Source organism: Myotis yumanensis, unplaced genomic scaffold (genome assembly GCF_028538775.1).
Source record: "Myotis yumanensis isolate MYYU_CA2020_CCGP unplaced genomic scaffold, mMyoYum1.0.hap1 SCAF_2, whole genome shotgun sequence".
NCBI lineage: Eukaryota > Metazoa > Chordata > Mammalia > Chiroptera > Vespertilionidae > Myotis > Myotis yumanensis.
The window spans coordinates 209,168,372-209,176,790 of record NW_027223753.1 but is presented as its reverse complement, the minus strand read 5'-3'; the positions used below and the strand labels follow the sequence as shown (position 1 = coordinate 209,176,790).

At 51.9% G+C, this 8,419-nt stretch overlaps 1 protein-coding gene across 2 annotated transcripts in view; it reads left to right on the top strand.

Annotated features, from left to right (window-relative positions):
* Window positions 1–8,419, top strand: part of AGPAT3 (1-acylglycerol-3-phosphate O-acyltransferase 3) — a 72,423-nt gene that overhangs the window by 19,463 nt on the left and 44,541 nt on the right. The gene's annotated exons all lie outside the window — the stretch shown is intronic.

Below are 8,419 nucleotides of genomic sequence, written 5' to 3'. Positions count from 1 at the left end.
TCCGCCGCATTGCGAACGTAATGTCACACTTGCTTTGTACAAGGCACTTGGGAGTTTGCCTTCTTAGTCTAGGACTTGGAGAAGGTTAAATAGTGTTAAGATGACCTGTTGGTGCAGGATTGGTGGGATCCTCTTGTGAAGTCATCTGGGTTTGGTCTCTTTCATCACATATGACAGATAGCTCTTTCAATGCTACAAAAGTAGGTCTGCCCAGGCTCTTCATCCTTCCTACGTCCCTTTTTTTGTAAATTTCTTTTCTCTAGAAAAGTATACACTTGATCAAGGTTTTCAAATTTATTTGCATAGAGATGTGCAGTCACTTCCACGATTTAAAGTAATATTTTCTTTTGATGCTTATTCCCTCTTTTCTTAATTTATTCATTTTATTCTCTCTTTTTTGATTAGTTTTTTTATTGCTATAGGTGACTGGTCTGTTTTATTGATTTTTAAAAAGAAACCTTCTTTTAAAAATTTATAATTAATTAGAATGCTTTTTTCCAACTCACTATATTTTACTTTTACCTTTATTAATTCCTTCAGCTACTTTGTCATTTTCTTCCAACTTTTTGTTTCCATGCATTCTCTTATTTCCATGCTTTCATCTCTAAAAATTTAAAGTATTTAATGCAGTTCATTTTCCTCAGAGCCCTGCTGTCACTTTCATTATGTTTTCTAGTCATTTTCTACTGCCCTGGAGAGGAACATCTGAGAGGAGAATGTTTACATTTCAGGGAGGAAGGCCTTTTCGGTTTTCTGATTCTGTTATGAATTTCTAGAGCATATTGTTTGTATTATAGTTACTGTTTGGAATGTGTTGAAAACTTCGTTGTTGCTTCATATATCTGGACACTGTTTGTGGATGTTTCTGTGAGCGACGGGGTGAAGGGTGTTCCCTCTTAGCAAGTGCAGATCGGCTGTGCCTCAGGCCTCGGCACCGACCTTGCTCTGCGTCTCTGGACAGCCCTTCTTCCTTCCCGACCCCTTGTTCTTCTTGATGGAGACGTGGAGCGTCTGTCATGGTCAGCTGCGGGGATTTGTTTCTGCTTCATGACACGCTGGCTGCTGTGTTATTTGGTACATAGGTATTAAGCCATCAGATCTTTAAGAATTTTAGTTCTAGCATTATAAATATTCCTGCTTTGTCATTTAATGTCACTTGGCTGGATATTTTATTCTCTGATATCAAGCATTTGGACCTCTTTTTACTTACATTTCCCAGATGTACATCTAGTCATTCTTTTCGACCTTGCTGGCTTGCTTTGGTCAAGGTATTTCTCTGTGAAGTAGCTCCCTTTGCTGGTTGGTGATCTCCGCCGGTTTGAAGTGATTGACATGGCCCCTGTGTTGATTTGTGCTGCTGGTGTTTGTGTGTTGGGGGTTACAGATAAAACGTGTTCCCATTCACAGACACACTCACAGTGCACGTGGCCTCTGCTCTTCGCCTTCCCGGTGGTTGGGTGGTTGTGTTGTGTTTTGGTGTGGTTGACCTGAGAGCTGGGAGGTGTGTGGTTCGTCTTAACGGTTACTAGTTCCTTCCTTTCCTCTATTTGATAATGTCTATTGTTTCTGCACTAAGCGTGACAGTAAAGCACCCAAGGCACTGCCTCCCCAGCACCTGTTCTGGCACCTCCACACACCTGAGCCTTTCTTGCTCACCTGTCAGTTACTCTGCTGTCAGTTCCCACTACTGCCTCTGAAGCGACATGGCTCCTGTCCCACCTCCCTCCCCGCCTGCCCCTCTCTGCTTAGGCTTCTTTCTCCAGGTGCACACATCACAGCTCATCCCTGGGCCTTCTTGGTGCCTCAGGTGTGTCCCTCGCTCCGTGTGGGCAGAGGTGTGGACTGTTAGCAAATGGAGCCGCTTGTTGCTGTGTCCCAGCTGTTCCTCTCCCCAGGGCCTCTTGCCTCCGGGCCAGGTTCACAATCCTGTTTGGCTGCCCAGCCTTTGATTTAGTCTCCTCCTTTCTGAGACACACTGCTTTAGCCTCGTCCCTGTCAGCCCAGCAGATGCTGGGTTTTCACTCTGCTTATACTCACTGTGGTTATGAATATATTTGGACTTTCTACTTCATCATCACCATTTACTACCCCTTTCCTTTGTGTTCCCGTCTTCTCTTGAATTTAACCTGTTAAATCCGTCCGTCTGTTTCCACCCTTGGGGTGGTGCCTTTATACATTGGGGTGCATGGTTGCCTTAGCTGAAGCTCACCGCTGTCTCTACTTCCTTCCCAAGGCCTGAGAACCAGGACTTTGGTTCCACAGTTTTTCACACCCACATTTCCTGGGCACACACAGCCCCGTGCGGGTGTTTGCACCTCTGTGCTCTGATGGAGTCCCCGCCGTGGCCCTCATGGGGACCCTGGACCCTGAGGAAGTGACTGTGGAGCAAACCACAGGACACGTGGGGACCGGGCTGTGCCGCTCCGCATGGCTGCTCAGCACTTTCCGCCTCTGCCCTCCCAGAGCGCATGACCACGCCTCCTTACACAGCCACTCCGTTCCCAGTGGCACACTGCTCTGATGTGGCAGGCCCCTGGCGCTTGTCAAGTCCACGCTGATAACCATCATCACCCGCCCACACCCTTGAGCGTGGGGACCCTTCCTGAGGCAACTTCCTGGACTGGCTGGCAGGTGTGCTGTGGACTCACGTCCGTGTGTGTGTGTGTGTGTGTGTGTGTGTGTGTGTTGCGCGCCTCCCTGCCTGAGGGTAAGACTCGGGCTGAGAGGGCAATGAGCTGCTGGTTTTGTCCCAGCTCAGGTGACACTAAGAACTTGATAGACATTGGACTTTATCAAAGTCAGGGAGGGCTTTGCAGCAGTCAGTGATCGGTGCCTTTGACAAGTTTTCAGTTAGTAATAAAACTAGGGGTTGATGGCTTTCCTTCGTTAATGAGTAATTAGCTCCACGCTGCCGACTCTCTGAGTTGAATGTCCAGGGCGAGGGCTCGTTTCTTTTCTTTAATATATTTTTATTGATTTCAGAGAGAAAGGGAGAGGGAGAAAGAGATAGAAACATTGATGATGAGAGAAAATCTTTGATCAGCTGCCTCCTGCCACCCCCCCACTGGGGATCAAGCCTGAAACCTGGGCAGTGTGCCCTTGACGGGATTCAAACCCGGGATCCTTCAGTCTGTGGGCCGACGCTCTATCCACCGAGCCAAACCGGCCAGGTGAGGGCTCATTTCTTGAGGAGACCCTGAGCTCTGGAGTCTGGGGACCTGGTCGGGGCTGGCGAGGTGGGCGTGCCCTCCCGGCCTCAGTGTGGACGAGCCATAGAGGATACCCCATGAGACCAGCGGCAGGTACAGTGTCAGGACGTCTTTTTACCAATTTCTCTGTATTTTGATGCTGTTTTTGTGAAGGCTTAAGTACTGGATAGGTTATTGTAGGATCTAGGCTTCTTCATTTGGAGTAAATGCTGTCTAACGAAGATTTCCTGTTGGAAGTTAAAATTCTTAATCCCATGGTCTAGGTGGGGAGCAGGAACCTGTGGGGAGGGGGAGGGGGGTATTGTCGGACCATGAGGGTGTATAGGGGGGAGACGCTTATGTATGGGCTTGGCTGTGTGTTCTCTGGTGTGGGTACTTAGGTCGTACGTGCCGCCGGGAAAGCATCATAACTAGCAACACGTTCTTCAGACGTCAAGTTGCTTATGAAGAACCATGGCATTCAATGCTTTGGAACCCAAATAGCTGTGACTAAAGACAGAAGTGAACATGTTTCCATGGTTGCTGCGAGGTTGGGTCCTTGGGTTGGGAGCCTTGGGGTCCAGTTGTGGTTTTTTGGTGAGGAGAGGACCTGGGTTGCTATTACGTGGGCTTCCCAGGCCCCTCTGCGGGGCCCCCAGGAGGTCAGGTAGCGTAGACCTTGTTCAATAATTACTCACTTAGTCGAGCGCCCCCCCCCCCCGCCCCCGCCGTGCCAGCGCCCTACTTGGTGTTGGGGGCAGAGGTGACCACCGTTAGATCTCACACAGACTAACAGGAAGCGTGTGTGAAGTCATTTGTTCTTCATGGATATATAGAGCCCTGAGGGCTACATTTTAGTGGTCAGCCGGGGAGGCAAGGTGACAGTAATGAACAAATACACTGGAGATGCCAGATGAACTGTGCTGAGGGATCTGCGTGGGGCTGTGCTGCGTGATGGGCAGTGGGGGTGCTGATGGGGAGCAGACGACCCTCACAGGGTATGGCAGGGAGCAAACACCCAGCACCAGCCAGCGTGGCAGGCAGGCGCAGTGAGGCTGGGGAGGGCTGGGGAGTGCAGAGGGCAGGCCCAGGAGGCCACGGCACCTGGCTTAGCAGACATGAGGGGGTGGCTTCTGTCCTTGGTTCTGTTCAGTGGAAGGCACATGGGGTCACTGGGGCGTGGGCCGGCCTTGGCATGATCCCCACTGGGTGGAGAGAACTCTGGCTTCCCCATGGGACAAGAGTGGAAGTGGGAGAGGTGATGGGGCTGGTGACACAGTGGCGGAGAGCAGACAGGCTTGCTGGCAGGTTGAGTGTGCGTATGGGAGTCTGGGATATGTGTGTACATGTGCGTCTGTGTATGTGCCTGCATGTGTGCACACATGTGTGTGGCTGACAGAGGCAGCACTGGGAGGCGCACACTCGTTCCCGATTGATCCCGAGCGAGGCTCTTCACGCAGAGTTGTCCTTTGGAGTTTGTGTCTGTCTTAGACCTTATGCAACATGACAGTCACCTCGGGGACAAATGGCTTGACAGCGCCCAGGCGCTGGCCAGCTGTGGGCTCTTAGCCTCAGTGTAGCCGGACTTTCGAGATGTCTCTCTGCCTGGCCTTTGGCCAAGGCCCCTGGCTGGCCGCACCGCCCTCAGGATGCTGGGCGGAGGGGCTGCACCTCCTCGGGGTTTGCGGACCTGCCCCCATGCCTGCAGGAACAGGGGAGGCAGAGCCAGGTCTGACTAGGAAGAGGTGAGGAACGTGTGCCTCGTCCTACTTCCCACCAGGATGGCAGGACGGCCTCACAGCGGAAGGCACATGGCGAGAGGCTCCGAGCCTGCAGGGCCCCGGTCATGTGACCCTCGACCAAAGGCTGGAAGCTGGGCAGGAAGCTCCTGCTCTAGGGATAGATGGATGTGAAGGGTGGCCCCGGCTTCAGGGGCCCGGGGGGCTGAGGAAATGTCCCAGCTCCGGGGCAGGTCCAGGAGGCAGCTAGAGCAGGGTTCCCACACCCAGTCATGTGTCCAAGACGCTATTTATACCCACAGCACAGGCGCACACTTCACACGCACACCATATTCACACCACACACCACGCACACAGGGTTTTGTTTCTTTAAAGACACAGATCTGAAGCAGTTATGGCAAATGTTCCATCTCAGTGACGGGTGCTGGGCGTTTGAGACATTGCTCTGTTTGCCTCTTTAAAATTAAAAACATGGGCAATGAGGACACATTTGTAATACCTTAACCAATAAAGAAATTTAAAAAAAATTAAAAACATAGGCAAGTGCTATGAGAGGGACATAGGAAAGGGCTCCTCCCGGGACAGAGTGCTCCTGCAGGGAGGCTGCCCTCAATCAAGTGAGAGGACAAGTGTCAGCCATGAATCAGGTGAGGACAGTGGTCAGCTGAACCCCGCTGCCCACAAACCTTGGGTGAGGGGGGATCTCATGTGGCCAGTGGGCAGGGTGCTGGGGGCAGAGCCCAGCGCTCGGGTGTGTACGGAGGAGCCTGTCTGTGGTCAGCATGACTTGGGCCCCGGGGTGCTCTGCGCACGGCGAGGCCAGGCCCTGGATGGTGAGAACGTCTGTTCCCCTTGGGCCTCTGCTTCTCTTCCCGATGCTTACAGGAGGGTGTGCTCCCGGGAAAAACAACTGGTGTAAGAGGAGAGGCCAGGAGAGCAGGATCCATTGCAGAAGGCGGGTGGGGATCACTGGGACTGGGGCCTGCTGGGTGCAGCCTCCTCGCTCTCTGTGGTCGGAAGCTCAGTGGGAGACACTGGGGTGGAACGGGGGTGCAGCGGAAGTCAGGAACAGCTCAGGTAGTTCTCATTGACTCCAGGATCTACTATTAAATAGTCCTTTGCCGGAGAGTTCTACATGTGTTAGGAGTAGGTTCAGCCCACGTGGGCAGCAAATCAGTGCAGGCCAGTCTCCCCCTCTCCCGCCAACACCGAGACAGCCCAGGGCCGCCAACAGCTCCACACAGGCACCCAGGCTCCCTCTGATGTCCCTGTCAGCCCGCAGCTCTGTCCTCTTGGTTATGACTTGTGGCTTCAGAAAGGCTGCTCCAGCCTTGCCATTTTACCTGCATTCCAGGCTGGAGGGGGAGAAGGGCCCAGCTGGGCTGTTTCCTTTGGAAGAGCTCCACCCAGAGGCTTTTACCGCCATCTCCCTGGCCGGCGTGGCTGTCCCAGCTGCAGGGTGCTGGGACCTTACCCTTCGCTGAGCCTGCGTCTGCCTGACAGTGTGTCCATCCTGTTGGTATGAAGTGGGGGACAGTGAGTTTTGCACTGGCAGTGTGTGGGGGGAACACTTTCCTCTCCCCTCATCCTGCTGGCTGGTCTAATAATCAAATCCACATGAGACAGATTAGCCCTGGAAAATGGCCAAATTGAATACATATGTCCACATGGAACCCCACATGCATGAGAGGTTCCAAGGCAGACAGGGACAGTGAGGGATGTAAGACATTCTGAGTTAGGGGTGAGGTAAGGTTCCTGGGGGCCGCAGCGGGCCATTGCAGGATGACGAGAAGAGCAGATGTTCAGTAATTAGTTTGTGCTGCCCTATAGAGAGGCCAAAAAAGGTGATCTCTGATCATCTCTTATTAAGTACAAGGCCCCTAATTCAATTCTTCTAGGCTGGTCGAGGTAGGGACAGAAGTTTCTCTTGAGCCCATAGGATCTTGGTTGTCTTTGGCTCAAAACAATCTACAAACCACAGAAGCATATCTTGGGGTGCTCATTCTGAACCCCTGTAGTAGCCATCTCCTTCCTATCACTTCTCAGGGTAGTCAGTATTCTAGAAATCAGGTGTATCCTTGACCTTTGACCTGGATGTGATAAAAAGAAGGCATCTTCTCCATTTCTCCGTGTTTCCCTCTTCGCTGCACTTGGCACACATTGGCTGTTTTGCAACCGTTGCCCTGCATTTCTGGTTTTTGGTGTGGGGGCTGGTCGGGTCCTGGCTTTCAGTCTCTGTGAAAATAAAAAAAGTCAACAGCCACCGCCTTGAGCAGGACCTCTCCCTAAGTGCTCCCCTGCCTGGAGCGGGGCCCACCCGCTGGACGTGGGCAGCTGGGCACTCTCCCCTGGACCCCGCAGCGGTTGCCCCAGGCCACCCACGCTCCTGGCTGCTCTCACCGTCCTGGTGAGCAGAGATTTTAACTCGGGGTGAAAAGGAAAACTGGTAGAAAACTGAATGTGCCAAGCTGGCAGTTTAGAAAAAATTAATTCGGTCAAACTACTTGTAGTTAGGGGGCAGTACAATCCCGTAACTAATAAGGATGAGTCCAAGATTTGACTCATGTGCATAAAACCAGTGGGGAATGAAGTATGGTAGCAATCATCTCAGGTAGAAACTATGGTTTAACTTTAACCCTGCTATTTGGTTTCTGTACTTATTTGCTTTGTTTAACAATAGAAAAGTTATTTTGATTTTCTGAATTATATAAATTATCCCATGTGGTTGTGGTCATACCGGTCTTAGAAAGCACATTTTCCTTTACCTGGGAAGGACAGCACAGTTATCCCAAGGTCAGAGGGCTCCAGTTAACGTGTTCCTGTTGACCCAGTGATCCAGAGACCCAAAACTATAATTTAGATAACATGCTTAAGTAAAACTGCTTCTGCGTCTGTAAACTGCTTTTTTGCAAACCAGGTTCCTCATTCCAAACCTTGGAATGTAATCAATACCTTTGTGATCTTTACCTATAAATCTGGTGTTGTGGCTATCTTATCACTATGAGATTTGGGAGATGCCCCCTCATAGTCCCAGATTTGCAATAGATGTGACTCTTTAATTCGAAAAAAAGAAAAGGAAAACTGGTGAGCTCCTGCCTCCCCCCTCCCCCCTCCTGCCCCTTACAGATCCTGCCTCCCCGACGGGGAGGGGCTGATGGCAGAATAAGAGCTGGGCCACCTCCAGCAAGGGAGCTGCCCTGCAGGTCTGGCCGGGACGCTCACAGGTAAGGGCAGGGCTGCTCTTCAGCAGAACCCCCGACCTCCCCCGATGGAGCGAGGCACCGAGTGGAGGGTGGGAGAGAGTAGGAGTTGAGGGCCGACCATCTCAGACCCCACTGTCTCCGTCTGAATCTGCACTCTCTGTGGGTCCGACTCTCCCTAAGCTCTGGCCACAGAAGAGTGGGTGGGTGAGTTATTTATGCCGGACCCTCCACCTTGCTTGCCCGGAACAGCATCTGTCCCTCTAACATGTGGGAGGGCCCGGTGGCTGGC